The following is a 16443-nucleotide window of genomic DNA, read 5'->3' on the forward strand; positions in this document are numbered from 1 at the left end:
CGTTTGGATCTTCCTTCGGCGTACCACTAAATTAGCATTGTTTAGTTACCATGTGTAGGATTTGCCCTTTGATTTCATAATCTGGCGCATTAATATCTGGTTGAGTAATGGCATGACCTTGGCCAGTGCGTGTAGCTCTCATTCGGTCTTCCATGCTTAAAGGTTCCGGATTTTCCATGATTGAATTTGTTGAATCTGAATCACTGGAGGATTCTGTTTTAATGGTTTCTTCCTCGACAATCTCTGGATGAATGATTTGTGGTTCAGGCGGAATGATTATTGGTTCATGATCTCTGAATTGTCCTTGAATATCTTCCGGGTTCTCAATTGTGAGGCCGGGTTCAAAAAATGGATTATCAGAAAGTTGAATTAGAGTACTTAGTCGACTTGATGACGATTCTAAAGAAAAATCAACGGCGACAATATTGGCTAGATGTCTTGATCGAGTTACAGGTGGTGAACGTATGAAAGGTGGTGAACGTTTTGCTCGGTGCATTAACTGAATATCCTATAAGTTATAAAAATAAAAATAAAAAAATTATATAAGTTATCAAATTAATAGACTTTTCTGCTTTTGCCCACGTTTCGAATAGCCAAAAGATGCAGCAAGGAGCCAGGATCCTTTAAGTCGAAAAATCCACAACTCAGCCACTAACAAATCCAACTATTACTACGAAGCAGAAAATTTTGGATGTCTATCAATTTAACCGCTTAAAATAATTTTTCGTCGAAATTTTTGAAGATAAAATCTATGTCCTAAAAACTAGAGCGTCGAGAAATAAGAAAGAAAAAGAGTGCGTCGAAAAACGTCGAAAAATAAAAGGTCGAAAAATAATAATAAGAAAGTAGAGCGTCGAAACTTAAAAGTCTAAAAACTAAATATTAAAAGTTGCGTCTAAAGGTATTATAGCTTAAAAGGAATTATATATCCAAAATGGCAATAACTTAGATAGGCACTAAAATCTATTAAATATTAAAGCGATAAGTGACGTCGTAAAATTCTAAAGCGTCTAAATCTTAATCTAAAGAAGAAGCACTTAATGGATTTTACGGCAAAGCCTAAAGATCTAGAAATACAAATTAACTACAGCAAAAACTAAGTTTAAAACTAATTACGAACGATAAATATACAAATTACGAGTTATATGATTAAAATATACAATTTATAAAAAGAAACAAAAATGATAAAATTGCTTATTTTTATAAAAATATTATTTTTATATTATTATTTTATAAAAGTACTAATTTATAAAGTAATAAAACTAATTAAAACTTAAAATACGAAATTAATTAAAACTAAAACTAATTAATATTTAATTAAAACCCTAATTAGGTTAGTTAATAATAATAATAATTAATAACAAACCCTAATTGTGTGCTGTACGATGATCAGACCCTGTCAGACCTTCTCATGCGGTCGCATGAGATTTAAGTACTGCAGCCATGCGATCGCATGTTGTAGAGTTTCAATTTATATGCAGGCCAAAAAATGCAGGTTCAATCGTTTTTATTTTATTTTTTATTTTCTTATTTTATAGAAAAATATAATATAACAAAAACTTATATAAAAAACTTATTAGTTTTTGTAACTAAAAAAAAAACTTTTTAATTTAAACTCTTAAAAATATAGATAAATATTTTTCTTTTTTTATGTTTTTATATTTTTGTTTCTTTTTTAAAACTTTTATAAATATATTTTTAAAAAAATAGATTAAAACTAAATTTTTTTATAGCGTTCTATGGCGTCCCCGGTAGCGGCGTCAAAAATACTTGATGTGTGCGAGGTGTAGTACGAAATAGATTATATTTTACTACGAAATACTATTAAAAACGATATAATTTTACACAAGTTATTTATTTATTTATAGAATAGATATACCTAATGTAACGACCCTGGATTTTCCAACGTTTATTTATTAATATTTATTATTAATACATGCGCATTAATAAATGTATCTTTATACGTTTACTTGTTATCGTACTTGACTTTACATGTCCCGACTTATCTTTGTGACACACGTACTTTGCGCGAATAATATTTTCGAATATTATTTACATTCATGATTAATTATTATTAATTATTTTTAATTAACTAATGTTACTAGTTAATTACTTTGGCTTTGTTTATTTAATTTGTTACTCACTTGGACTTGGGCCTTTATTATTGGAAATGGACTTGGAAGTCCACCCTACTTATCTTAATGAACTAATTAGCCCATTATCATGCAAGTAACTTATTAAGGCTTAACTTAGATCACTACAAACAAATTTACAATTAGTGGCATACATTTTTAATGGCATATGTATTATGTGCCATTGTAGACAATATTTTAATGACAAATTTATTATATGTCACTCTATGTGTAAGTCACTTGTGGCAATATTTACTTTTTGCTAGTAAAGTAGAAATTTTAGTGACACATTTTTAATGTGCCATTTTAGAGGGAAAATGAAAATTTTAAGTTTTACGGATGTTATTCCCTGTTCCGATTTTTCTAAATTGTTTTCACCATTCACTCTTTTAACTTGGCGGTCTATTTCCCCCCAATCTCACTAAAAAATTTTGATATTCCCTTTTAAAACAATTCAAGTGCATAAACCTTTTATCTCACATCTTTCTCATCTTGGTCAGCTATTTCTCTTACCACTCACACATAATCCATTCTCTAATATCAGGTTCATTTTTGATTCTTCTTTAAACTCGAAACTGAATTTGATTTTTATCATATGGTTTTCTTTTATTTGGTTGTTGAATTGGGTAATATGCAAATTGAAAACTTAGGGTTTTGGTTGATAAGGTTTTGCTGGTAATATATAACCTAATTAGTTTAGGTTTGTGATTTCGCTGGTACAATCATTTCTTTTTAATCATTGTCTGAACTCTCAATTCATCAGGTAATCTCTTTCTGTTGATTTAATTTTATAAGCTATTACTTGTTTTATTACATAATGTAGGTTTAATTTTGTTTCTTATGCAAACGAATAATTGGAATCATTGAGTCAATTTTGTGCTGTTTTTAAGTAAATTAGGGCTTTGGTTAGCTTATACAGTAATACATCAATTTCTGTGTATGTTGTGAAAATTATTAAAGTTTGAAGCCTTTTTCTTTAATGATTTGTGATGAATGGTTATAATTTTTTATGACCATTCGGGCATTTGCTATCAATAATTTCTCCATTAATTTGTGTAATGGATACCTGCTACTGAGATTGCGTATTGTTAATTTGTGATGGTGTCTTAGAAAGTGATCCACAAATGAGAGCCAGAGTACGATATTAAAATTTTAAGGGCTAAACTTATAGAACTTGTTTTAGTTGTAGCCTGCGTTACACACAATGTTGGTGTTTATACATCACATATGATATTCCATCTATTGTTGTAGTGTCTTATTGACTGATTTTGTTGTTAGAAATATAAAGTAAACTACTGATTTAAGTTGCAAAACTTAGAAGTGATGCTATTTGATAAGGTTAGATTTAAAGTCATTTAAAAGAACATACGTATATTGTTTTCTCATTTTGATTGTGGCTCAATTTTTTATTAGTATTATTTTGTGTTGCCACTACTAGAATGGGCAAGGGCTAACAACTATGTATTGTTTCTACAGGTGACTCAAAGTGTCCAATCAAGTTTTTATCGAATTGATGAGCCTCATGATCCTCACCATGAGTTACCGATAGATGAACATCATAACGGACAAGGTTTGTGGTCGTAAGAATACAATACAAGTCAATTTTTAAGTTAACTATTTGGTTTATGCTGTACTAATATGGGCAGCTTACTTGGAAACAACACTTGGAAACTATTTTCCCTACTGGCTCATGAAGAGGTACTTGCTAGCTAATTTAATATCTATCTATATCTATGTTCTGTGTGGTTATTTCATTAGCAATCACAAAACAAAATGGAAGGATTGTTGAAGATAAGGTAGTAGTAGTTATGGATGTAAATAATGAATATATATATACACACACGTACATTTGCTGAGTTGTTAAAAGCTGGTATTATCTTGTAGGTTGCATTACAATCTACTGCAAGTTACTCAAGTACTCTACGAATATTCAAGGGGATGAAGATGATTTTCCAATTTATTTGAGGTTGATCAAGCATGAAGTTGTTTTCTTGATGAAGTTTCAAGCTATTTAGCCTTTTACAGTAATATTTTGTAAGATAGTTAACATTTAGTGTAATTTGATTGTAAGTATCTCGAAAGATGATTGAAAAACATCTGAACTTTTAAGCTAAGTAATGTCATTCCACTTCTACATTTTTTAGTGTTAATGTGTTTATTGTTGGAATTACAGGTGAACAAAAAAACCGGATCCGAAAAAAATCCGAAAAAAAATCCGAAACCGGATCTTGTCAGATCCGGATCCTGTCAGAACCGGATCCGGTTCCTGGATCCGATCCGGATCCGACCGGATCTAGCCGTTGCCCCAGAACCGGATAAATACCGGATAAAAACCGGATTTTATCCGGATTTTTGAAAACCGGATACAAACCGGATTTTTTATTTATTTTTTTTTTTTTTTTTTTTTGCTGTTCGAAAATCAAAAAAAAACTAGCCGTTTGGAGCGTTTTTTTTGCAGTTTTTTGAACTTTTTTTGACCATTTTACCCCTTCAAGTGTAGTATAAATAGATGGTATTGGGTTTTGGTTGAAAACACACCATCTAATTCTCTCTATTCTCTCTAAATCTCAAAAAACTCTATAATTACACTATAATTACTCACTAAACTCTACTTACTAATCCTATAATGGATAACTCACAAGCATCCGCTTCCGATGCCGCTTCCGTTGCCCAATCTTCACAACGTTATACCAACAACGATGTTCGTACGATCAAAAATACGAGTCGTAAAGGCGACGTTTGGGCTAATTTCGACTTGTGCGTGATGACCGATAATCAAGAAAAAGCTCGTTGCAAGAGATGTGGTAAGTTCCTAGGTGTTTCGGGTAACTCTACTTTAAGAAAACATCTTGCAAAAAGTTGTTCGGGGGCCGCTCAAGACCCGACACAACCTACACTTGGTCGGGATGGTTCGATTTTTGTATACGATCAAGAAGCTCTTCGTCAAGATTTGGCAAGGTTTGTCATTCAACAAGGGCTTCCTTTCAACCACTTCGACAATCCAAAGCTTACGGAGCTAATTCGCAACCGACTACAACCGCGATATGACAATGTAAGTCGTACTACTCTTAGACGTGACGCTTTTAAATTATGGAAAAAAGCTAAAAATGATATAATTGAAGGTTTTCGAACATATAAACATAAAGTTTCTATAACTTGTGATGTTTGGACCGCACCACACGGAACGGCAAATTCTTATTTAGCCGTTACCGCTCATTGGTTCCATCCCGATTCGTGGTTATTAATGAAACGGACTATCGCTTTTAAATTATTTGCTTATCCGCATAATGGTAATAATTTAAGAAAAATTATACAAGACACTTTGACTGAATATAATTTAATCGATAAAGTTTTTACTATTTCGCTAGATAATGCTTCTAATAATACTAGTGCCATGGATATGTTAAAAATACGAATGCAACCGGTTTTAAATGGTGCGTTTATACATACACGTTGTGTTGCTCATATTATAAACTTGGCCGTTCAAGATTGTTTAACTTATTGTAGTTCGTTAAAAGATAAATTTAGAAAATTATTAGTAACGATATATCGTACGAGCAACGAACGACATAAAAACTATAAAAATTTTGTTAAAAATTGTAATGGCACTTGGTTAGGTCCTTATTTTGATAATAATACTAGGTGGAATTCTACTTGTCTTATGTTTGAAAATATATTACGACAAAAAGAAACTTTAATCGGTTTTAATAATAGACTAATTAGAAAGGGATATTCCGAACCGATTGATAACGACGAATGGGATGACTTGGAAGCATTAACAAATTTTTTACAAGTTTTTAAAGAGGCAACGACAAAAGTTTCGGGTGTTTATTACCCAACTAGCTCACTAGTTTTACAACAACTTTATATAATGACGGAAAAAATTAACGAATTTGCGAACTCAAATAATCGTATTTTTAGACAAACCGTTTTTCACATAAGAAAAAAACTAAAAAAATATTTTGGAACAATACCCAAAGTTTTTTTATTTGCGGCCGCTGTTGACCCGAAAATCAATTTTAGTGGGGTGGAACTTTTGATGACAACAATATATCAAAATTTGGATTGTATTCATGGTCCCGAAGACGCCGAACCCAACTATATAAACAACCAAATATTCGCATTTAATGACACCTTTGAGCAATTATTTTCAATTTATGCAACAACTTATGGTCGACAATCAAACCCAATTGTTGACCAATTTGAGAGCGGATCATCTTCTCGAAGGGCCCGAGACCTTAATATTACTCTTTTTAACCAATTACGTGAAGACGCTTCAAAACGTGCCCGAACATCGGCACCCACAAGCGAGTTGGGAAATTACAAAATTGGAAACTTTGCACTAAACATGAATCCCGAACAATTTCACAACTTTGATGTTTTGGCTTGGTGGAAAACAAAAGAAGACACCTATCCAATATTATCCGCTATGGTTCGTGACTTATTAGCCGTTCAAGCCTCAACCGTAGCTTCCGAATCGGCTTTTTCTCTTAGCGGTCGAATTATTTCGGAAAGAAGGTCAAGACTTACCCCCCAAGCCGTGGAAGTATGCGTATGTTTGAAGGATTATTTGGACGGGGTAGATAGGATACAAGATCAAACGTCATTAGAATGTCCGTTAGATAATGACGTTGAAGATTTTATAGAGATGGAAGAAATAGAAGCGGGATTATCACCTTCATCAACCGAAGGAAATACCGAGACCGAAGTGGAGGAAGGTGAATATGATCCCATTAACATGGAAGAATATATTGCAAATTACCAACGAACATTTGCGGTTGATGACCCCGAATTTGAAGCAAGTGAAGACTATTTCGAACGACGAAGGCAAGACGAGTAGTCGAGTAATGTATAATGGGTGATGGCAATGCCGAAGCTCAATATACTTTGCTCGTAATACATTATCGGGTGATGGCCATGCCGAAGCTCGAATAATGTATTAACTTTTGTATACTTATAGTTGTAACTTGTATCGTTCAAATAAATGTATTGTTATTGTTATTTATATTATCTTTAGTGGTTAATCATTTGAATAAAAATGTTGTTGTATTATTTATAATTGTTGTAGCGTTATATATTTTGTTTATATTGATTATATTATTGTTGTTCAAAAGTTATAAAAATCGAACCGGTAAAAATATAACCAGTAAAAAACAAAATCCGACAAAGATCTTAGTCCGAAAAAAATCCGGTCGAGATCCGAAAAAAATCCGATTCCGAAAAAAAATCCGAAAAAAAACCGACCCCGAGAACCGGATCCGGAACCGGAACTGGATCCGGAAAAATCCGGATTTTTTTTGTCCGGTTTTTTTAAATCCGGATCCGGTCCGGATCCGGTTTTTGTGCACCTATAGTTGGAATTAGTTAGACTAACAAAAAAACCCAATAAAGCCGATTGTTATGTACATTATAAAAGGTTATAATGAATTAATCTGGTATTTAATTTTAAAGTATACCATTCTATGTATTATGGCATAACGTATGTGCCACTACAGCAATCCTATCTACTATGGCAATAAAAAAGTGCCACAATAGGCTTAACAAGCTGCAGTGACACACTTGAAAAGTGACACTAAAGGGATTTAGTGGCAGCGTTTCTAGTGGCACTTTTTCTATGTGCCAGCGATTCCCATACAGGTATATAGTGGCACTTATTGACGTTTTTGTGGCACTTTTTGTGTGCCACTAGATGTCATTTAATTTGTTGTGGATTAATTAGTTCATGAGAATCTAGTTACATGCACACTTACACCACTTTCCCATACCAATTTGCTTTAATACCATTTCAAGCTAACACCATTCTCCCATGTAAGAAAGTTGAAGACTTGACTTGCCCCATTTGGCCTCATGAAACCGTCGGCCTTAGTGGCCTTGGAGGGTGGTTTTGTTTTCAAATTTTGGTTACTTATTACTTGTATTCATCTCACTTTACCACACACAAACTTACTTCACTTTTCTCTCATTTCTTTTCTCTCAAATATTGTAAGTAACAAGCTTTGTTTTCCTTCTTTTTCTTTCATCAAAACCGCCACCTAATCATCATCATTTACTTGTCTTTGTTTGTTGATTACTTACTAGTTATTTGTTGTTGTTAAAGATCAAGTTTTCTAACTTGTATCTTCATGAAATCTTGTTACTTCCATCTTTATTTGATGAGGTGAAGAACAAGGAATCTAAACTTTCTAGTTTATGGTTCTATACTTAAATGTTTTCAAGATTTAAAGTTCATAAGTTTCATTATCATACTTGTGTTCATGTTTGTAGACTTAAATCCTAAGATTCAAACTTTGATTTGAGTCTTCCTAAGTATGAAACAAAACATGAACATAATACTTGTACTTTAGTTTATTTCTTTCTTTTGTAAGTACTATAAAGTTTGTGATGTTGTTATTTTGGTCAAGTGTTACTAGTTAATCTTGATCTCATTTTTCTTGAACTAAAGTTAACTTTGTAAGTTCAAGAACATGGAAGTATAACTTTTTAGTTATAACTTCATATACTTGTGTTAGATCTAAGTTTCTATAGCTTATGGTCTTCTAATTTTGTTGTAAATAAGAGCTTACAAGCTTACATACATTTTTCAAGTTGAAAATCTAAGTTTCATAACTTATGGTTTCATTAAAGTGTAGATCCAAGTCTTATAACTTAGGATCTAACTTAAGAACACTAGATCTAGACTTTCTAGTCTAGGATCTTTAAGATCTAGCTAAGATCTAAGTTCTACAACTTATGATCTTGATTATTTAGTTTACTTTCAAGTTTGTAGCTTAATATTACTTTTATAACTCATGTATGTGTCGGATCTAAGATCTTGATGTAACTTTGGTTCATCAAACTACATACAACTCTTAAGTGAGTTGTGCAACTTATCTTAGACTTACACTAGTGTTATTATGGTCAAACCTTGGTTTAGATGATGCAAACCCATCAACGAGTTGTACACTTGAAGCTATACGCATCAAGGATGAGAACCGTGATGAGCATCAAGCACCAAGAACCCACCGGAACACCTTTAGCTACTGTTTATGGAACTGATCAAACTACCTGGGCTACTGTAAAGTTGATTTTCAGTTAGTTCGGTTCGAGTAGATGATTTTCCATTTAGATGTCGTCTTAATCCGAGTTACGGTTTAGGATCTATGGCCTCCCGAAAGTCACTACACCCTATTAACGTTGTGCTGAAATTTCTGACATACTCGCACTTAAACCGTCACCATGGTCAAACGAAGACGAGTTTGGTTCTGTAAATTGGTCAGCCTCTAAGGGACTCATATACGGAGCCATGTCCACTGGTCTCACCTCATTTAAGTTTGTATAGAGGTCGTGGTGACTGAACGAAGTCAGCCTTTATTTCAAACCCTAGTCTTGACTTAAAACTTACTTTACACTTTTTGTTTAATGATGAATGATGATGGTACTTAAGACCTAATTTACATACTTTTAAACCTTTGGGAACGATTTACTGACTTAGTAACTTTTGACTTAGGTTGAGGACCTTCCGGACCAACCATTTGCTTACTATTCACGTGTATCGACTTTTACTACTTTCCACTGTGAGTTATAGCATCCCTTTTTACTTAAACTATTTTGGGAAATGAGAATACATGCGCATTTTACGTTTTACATACTAGGCACGAGTACTTAAACTTTATATATGTGTGGGTTATACAACGGCATAAACTTTCTCCTTAGCTCGGTAACGTTTAGTCATTGGTCTTTGAACCGGTGAACGCGAATCTTAGATATGGATCCATAGGGTTTGACATCCCCACTCGGGCTAGTAGCGCTAGCATTTAATGGGGGTTTAATACTTCGTAAACATACGTACTCGCCAAGTGTACTTTTAGGGGGTGATAAACGTTAAGTTAGTTACCAAGTGCCCACGGTTATACATATACTTTTCATACTGTTTTGAAACGCTGTTGAAGCACTGAAATCTCGTGGCCTACCGTACATTACTGTTATACTTAAAATATAGCTCACCAACCTTTGTGTTGATGTTTTTAATCATGTTTTTCTCAGGTGCTTAAGGTTTGCTTGCTTCCGCTGTACTAGTCATGCTTTGTAGACACCCGCTGCTCTTATTAGAGATGTCACCGCATGAAACGCTTATTTTGCATTCAAACTATATTACTTTTGAAATGATGTATTTGTAACGACCTATGGGTCACGTACTATTATTGCTTGCTATTCGTAGAAGCATACTTTTGGTTGTTAAACATTTGACGTTGGTTATGACGTCACCTTTTAATATGAATGCAAACTTATTTTGAAACCGCATATAGTATTTGACCTTGTAATGATCCTGTGGTTGATGATTCATACGCGATGGTTTTGTACGGGGCATCACATTTGGTATCAGAGCATTGGTTTTAGGGAATTAGGTTGCATTAGTGAGTCTAGACCGGACCGAGTAGGATTCACTAATAGGACTAATCTACAACTTGCTAGTTTACTTGTTTCTGCGGAACTTAATGCATGCTGCTGCTTGCTTTTACTACTATATGTTATACACTGCTACTTGTTTTCACTACTGCATGATACTATCTACTTTTGATTGCATGCTACTTCTGTACGATTCATTATTATTGCCATGCTATTTACCGCTATACATGATCTAGACTGTCTTAGTTACTTTGCCTAATACGTGCTTGCTTTATGACTTACTGACATGGAAAAAGTTATTTTTCCTTGTTCAAATGTCGGATATTCCACCTGTTATCATTTTGGAGAGCGACTCGGACTCATCTGCCACCTCGCCTGCCATTGTTGCCGATTCTCAGATCCCGTCGTCCACACCTTCCAGTGACTCTGGCGCTTCATCCTCTGGAGCCAGTAGCCATGCACCCGACCCAGTGGTCACCTCAGACGGAGCCGAGGACCTACAGGAGATTCCAGCTCCACTTGTCCCAGGACCCTCGGAGCCACAGCACCATCCCGGTGGTGCTGTGATTCCCGCGAAACTTGGGGAAGGTCCGGTCCGTAATGAGCATAACCATTGGTGTCGACGCCTTCCTGATGGACGTCTTGTGCCGATCCCGCCTTTCAGATACCGATTGATGATAGTCGGCCGAGCAGAGCCACCCGTGCAGCCACCCCCAGATGATTCCGACGACTCATCATCCGACGACTCATCCTCTGATGACTCCAGTGATGAGGATTCCGACGAGAATCCCGAGGAAGTACCCAAGCAGCCACCCTCTACCCCGCCGAAGAAGCGGTATCGTTTTGACGGTACTATTATTCCTGGGGTTAACGGAGCGAGATCGTCAGCTAACGCACATGGACTGAGGACTAGAGTTACCGCCCGTAAGCGGCTTGTGCCGTATCCTGCTGATCCATTCATACGTAAGGCTCCCCGATACGCAGCATCTACTTCTGGTGCCGGACTGTCTGCACCACCCGCACCACCTGTACCGACCACACCGCCTGCCCCACCATCTCCCTCTGTCGAGGAACTGACGAGGGAAGTGGAGATCCTCTATGCTCGGGTCACTGAGCTCGAGGACCAGATGTCCCACGTAATGGACATCCTACACCCACCATCACCATAGGACATTTGTATTAGATTTCATTATGTAATCTCATTTGTAGTTTCATGTATTACTTATGTACTGTACGAACATATGCGGATGTATGCAACTTATTATTAATGAATGGAACTTTGTGTTGTTTAATTCTTGCACAGTGTTCTATTTACGTTACTGTATGATGACTTTGTGGTATCTGTATCTATTTGCATTACTTAATTAGCATGTGTTGTGTTGATTCCATGCTAGATACCATATACTGTATTATTACTATTTGAATACTGGATTTTGACTTGAGTCAAAATTTTTGTTTAGAACATCAATGGCCAACGGAAGATCAACGCCAACCACAACACAGATCGAGGAAATGATCGCTGAACGTGTGGCCGCAGCTTTAGCGAAAAGGAACCCCCAAGCTTCACCAGTTAACCAACCCATTAGTAATGGGTGCACATACAAAGAGTTTCAAAGCTGCAAGCCCTACAACTTTAGTGGTACTGAGGGGCCGGTTGGTCTCACCAGGTGGTTTGAGAAATTAGAGTCTGTGTTCCGTGTTAGTAACTTCTCAGAGACGGACAAAACCAAGTATGCCTCGTGTACGCTGTCAGACGGCGCACTAACCTGGTGGAACACACTGGCTCAAGCAAAGGGTTTTGACGAGGCGTATGCTATGCCGTGGGAAGAATTCAAGGGGGCCATGATTGAAGAGTACTGTCCCCGAACAGAGATCTAGAAAATGGAGATTGAGTTTGGGCAGTTGAAGGTTGTGGGAAACGATCTCGATGGTTACAACCGTAGGTATCTGGAATTAGCCCTGATGTGTCCTACCATGGTTACCCCAGAGTTTAAGCGCATGGAAAGGTACTTGTGGGGACTTCCTAAGTCCATCAAGGGAAATGTCACCTCATCTAAACCACAAAACGTCCCAGAAGCAATGCGCATGGCGCGCACCTTAATGAACCAATTTATCAGCGATGAACCGGATAAGGCAAAATCCGAATCGGGGACTAGCAGTGAGAAGCGTAAGTGGGATAACAGCAAGGGGAGAGCCTATGATCAAACCCCCACAAAGAGGCACAACGATGGGAGGAATCCCAACCCGAACACTGGCTCAAACCCCAACTACAAAGGTACTCTACCACAGTGCAAGAGGTGCTACAAGCACCATACTGGGTACTGTAATGTTGTTTGTGAAAAATGCAAAAGGACCGAGCATATTGGCAAGGACTACAAGATCACCACCATGACTGGGAAGCCGAACCCCACTGGATCGAGAAAGTGTTATGAATGCGGACAAATGGGCCACTTCAAAAATGAGTGTCCCAACAAGCGAAAGGATGGCGGACCACCGCGTGGCAGAGCTTTCGATGTAAACGCAAGGGAAGCCCGTGAGAACCCCGACTTGATGATAGGTATATTCACTATCAACAATCTATTAGCTTCTGTCCTATTTGATACTGGTGCCGATAGGAGTTATGTATGTAGACACTTTTGCTCTAAGATAAATTGGTCATTAGTTCCTTTAAAGGAGAGTATGCTTGTAGAGGTAGCCAATGGAAAACTTGAGAAAGTTGACCAAATTAGCTGAGGAGCTATTATCAACATAGATGGTATGGACTTTGAAATTGACTTGATACCCATTAAGTTGGGAAGCTTTGATGTTATTATCGGTATGGACTGGTTGACCAAGATAAGGGCCGACATTATATGTGGAGATAAAGCTCTTCGTATACCCCACGGAGACGGTGAGCCACTGATTATTTACGGAGAGAGATGTAGCTCGAAACTAAATCTCATTAGTTGCATGAAAGTGCAAAAGATCATGAAGAAAGGACGTCTTGCTGTTTTGGCACATGTGAAAATGTTAGAAACTGAAGAGAAGGGCGTGGATGATGTACGAATTGTGAACGAATTTCCCGACGTCTTCCCAGAGGAATTGCCTGGATTACCGCCACCGAGAGCAGTAGAGTTTCAGATCGATTTATTGCCAGGAGCTGCACCTGTAGCTCGCACACCTTATCGACTCGCACCTTCCGAAATGCAAGAGTTGTAGAGCCAATTACAAGAACTACTAGACCGTGGATTTATCCAACCAAGTTTCTCGCCTTGGGGCGCACCTGTTTTATTTGTGAAGAAGAATGACGAATCCTTCCACATGTGTATCGACTACCGTGAACTCAACAAATTGACGATTAAGAATCGGTATCCTCTTCCCCGAATTGACGATCTTTTCGACCAATTGCAAGGATCAAGCGTTTACTCTAAGATTGATTTGCGATCCGGTTATCACCAGTTGAGGATGAAAGAGAGCGACGTGATAAAGACTGCATTTAGGACTCATTATGGTCATTATGAGTTTCTCGTGATGCCATTTGGTTTAACCAACGCACCTACCGTATTTATGGATCTCATGAATCGTGTCTGCAAGCCATACCTGGATAAGTTCATTATCATCTTCATAGATGATATCCTCATCTACTCTAAAAGCAAAGAAGGACATGAGCAACATCTTCGTCTAGTACTCGAACTCTTGAGACAAGAGCAACTTTACACCAAATTCTCCAAGTGTGAATTTTGGTTGAAGGAAGTCCAATTTCTGGGTCATGTTGTGAGCGACCAGGGTATCAAGGTTGATCCCGTGAAGATCGAAGCTATCAGCAAGTGGGAAACCCCCACTACTCCGACGCACATTCGCCAATTTTTAGGTCTCGCCAGTTACTACCGAAGATTTATTAAAGGTTTCTCTCTGATTGCGCGTCCTTTGACCGCGCTGACTTACAAAGGGAAGAAGTTCATTTGGGAACCCGAACAGGAATCTGCATTTCAAACTTTGAAAAAGAAGTTAACCACCGCACCTATCTTATCACTTCCTGAAGGCAGTGACGATTTCGTCGTTTATTGCGATGCTTCAAAAAGTGGTTTTGGTTGCGTACTGATGCAACGCACAAAGGTTATCGCTTACGCCTCTCGTCAACTGAAGATTCACGAGCAAAATTACACTATGCACGATCTCGAGCTTAGAGCCGTTGTCTTTGCATTAAAAATGTGGAGACACTATCTTTATGGAACAAAGAGCACTATTTTCACCGATCATAAAAGCCTCCAACACATTTTCGATCAGAAGCAACTGAATATGAGATAGCGTCGATGGATCGAGACGCTGAACGACTATGATTGTGAACTTTGTTATCATCCTGGCAAGGCCAATGTTGTAGTCGACACTTTGAGCCGAAAGGGGAGGATGACACCTCTTCGTGTCTGAGCCTTGAACATCACCATTCATTCGAACCTCAATAGCCAGATCCGAGCTGCCCAAGATGAGGCTCTCAAGGAGGAAAATATATCTCATGAATACTTGAACATTCTCGTTTCTCGATTCGAAGTTAAGGAGACTGGACTCCGATGCTATGCCGGAAGAATTTGGGTACCTCGTTATGGAGATTTACGGCGCCTTATATTAGATGAAGCCCACAAGTTTAGATATTCGATTCATCCAGGAGCCGGTAAAATGTACCACGATCTTAAGGAACAGTACTGGTGGCCCAATCTTAAGAAGGACGTTACAACTTATGTTGGGAAGTGTTTGACTTGCTCAAAAGTTAAGGCCGAACATCAGAAGCCCTCTGGGTTACTTCAACAATCGAAAATCCTGCAATGGAAGTGGGAAAGGATAACAATGGATTTCATTACGAAGTTACCAAAGACGGTGGGCGGATATGATACCATCTGGGTTATCGTTGACCGTCTTACCAAATCTGCACACTTCTTAGCCATGAAGGAAACGGATACGATGGAAAGACTCGCTCAACTATACACAAAAGAGGTTGTATCTCATCATGGTGTGCCATTATCGATCATCTCAGATCGCGATCCCCGTTTTGCTTCTAGATTTTGGCGTTCTTTGCAAGAAGCCTTGGGAACTCGTCTCGACATGAGCACTGCATATCACCCTCAGACCGATGGACAAAGCGAACGCACGATTCAGACTTTGGAATACATGTTGCGTGCATGTGTCATTGATTTCGGAAAGGCTTGGGAAAGGCATTTGCCGCTAGCCGAATTCTCTTAAAACAACAGTTATCATTTGAGTATTAATGCCGCACCTTTTGAAGCGTTGTATGGCCGCAAGTGCCGATCTCCTATTTGTTGGGCCAAAGTAGGTGAAACGCAAATCACCGGACCCGAGATAGTCCATGAAACAACTGAGAAGATTGTCCAAATTCAAGCGAGACTCAAGACGGCCCGTGATCGCCAAAAGAGTTATGCCGACCTTAAACGTAAAGACTTTAAATTCAACGTGGGGGACCTTGTAATGTTGAAGGTCGCACCTTGGAAAGGTGTGATCCGTTTCTTCATAATGGAACCACCAGCTCCTATGTCGATGTCTTTTCGTGTAGTAATGTCGCATCCTTGATAGAATATTTGTACTATTTGATAAGTGTCTAAACCATGTTGAGGACATCCTCATAACAACTTTCCAAATCTTGTCCATGCCTCATATAAAGTTTCATTTGGCTTCTGCGTGAATGTAACAATTTCTCCTTGAAGTCTCACGGCTTTAGATGCCGGAAAGAATCTTTTAAGAAATTTATCAACTAAAACATCCCATGTATCAATCGCCCCTTCAGGTAACGATTCTAACCAATCTTTGGCTTCTCCCTTTATAGTCCAGGTAAATAACATGAGATAGATCTGTTCATCCTCAACTTCTCTGATTTTGAATAGAGTACATATCCTATTAAAGGTTCGAAGATGTTCGTTTGGATCTTCCTTCGGCATAC

At 37.5% G+C, this 16443-nt stretch overlaps 1 non-coding gene across 1 annotated transcript; it reads left to right on the forward strand.

The window, feature by feature from the left end:
- Positions 1-16106: 16106 nt before the first annotated feature.
- Positions 16107-16213, forward strand: LOC139860655 (small nucleolar RNA R71). The gene has a single exon (XR_011763286.1). It is a non-coding gene; the product is annotated as a small nucleolar RNA R71 (small nucleolar RNA).
- The last annotated feature ends 230 nt before the right edge of the window (positions 16214-16443 follow it).

This window comes from Rutidosis leptorrhynchoides, chromosome 7 (assembly GCF_046630445.1).
Source record: "Rutidosis leptorrhynchoides isolate AG116_Rl617_1_P2 chromosome 7, CSIRO_AGI_Rlap_v1, whole genome shotgun sequence".
NCBI classification, from domain to species: Eukaryota; Viridiplantae; Streptophyta; class Magnoliopsida; order Asterales; family Asteraceae; genus Rutidosis; species Rutidosis leptorrhynchoides.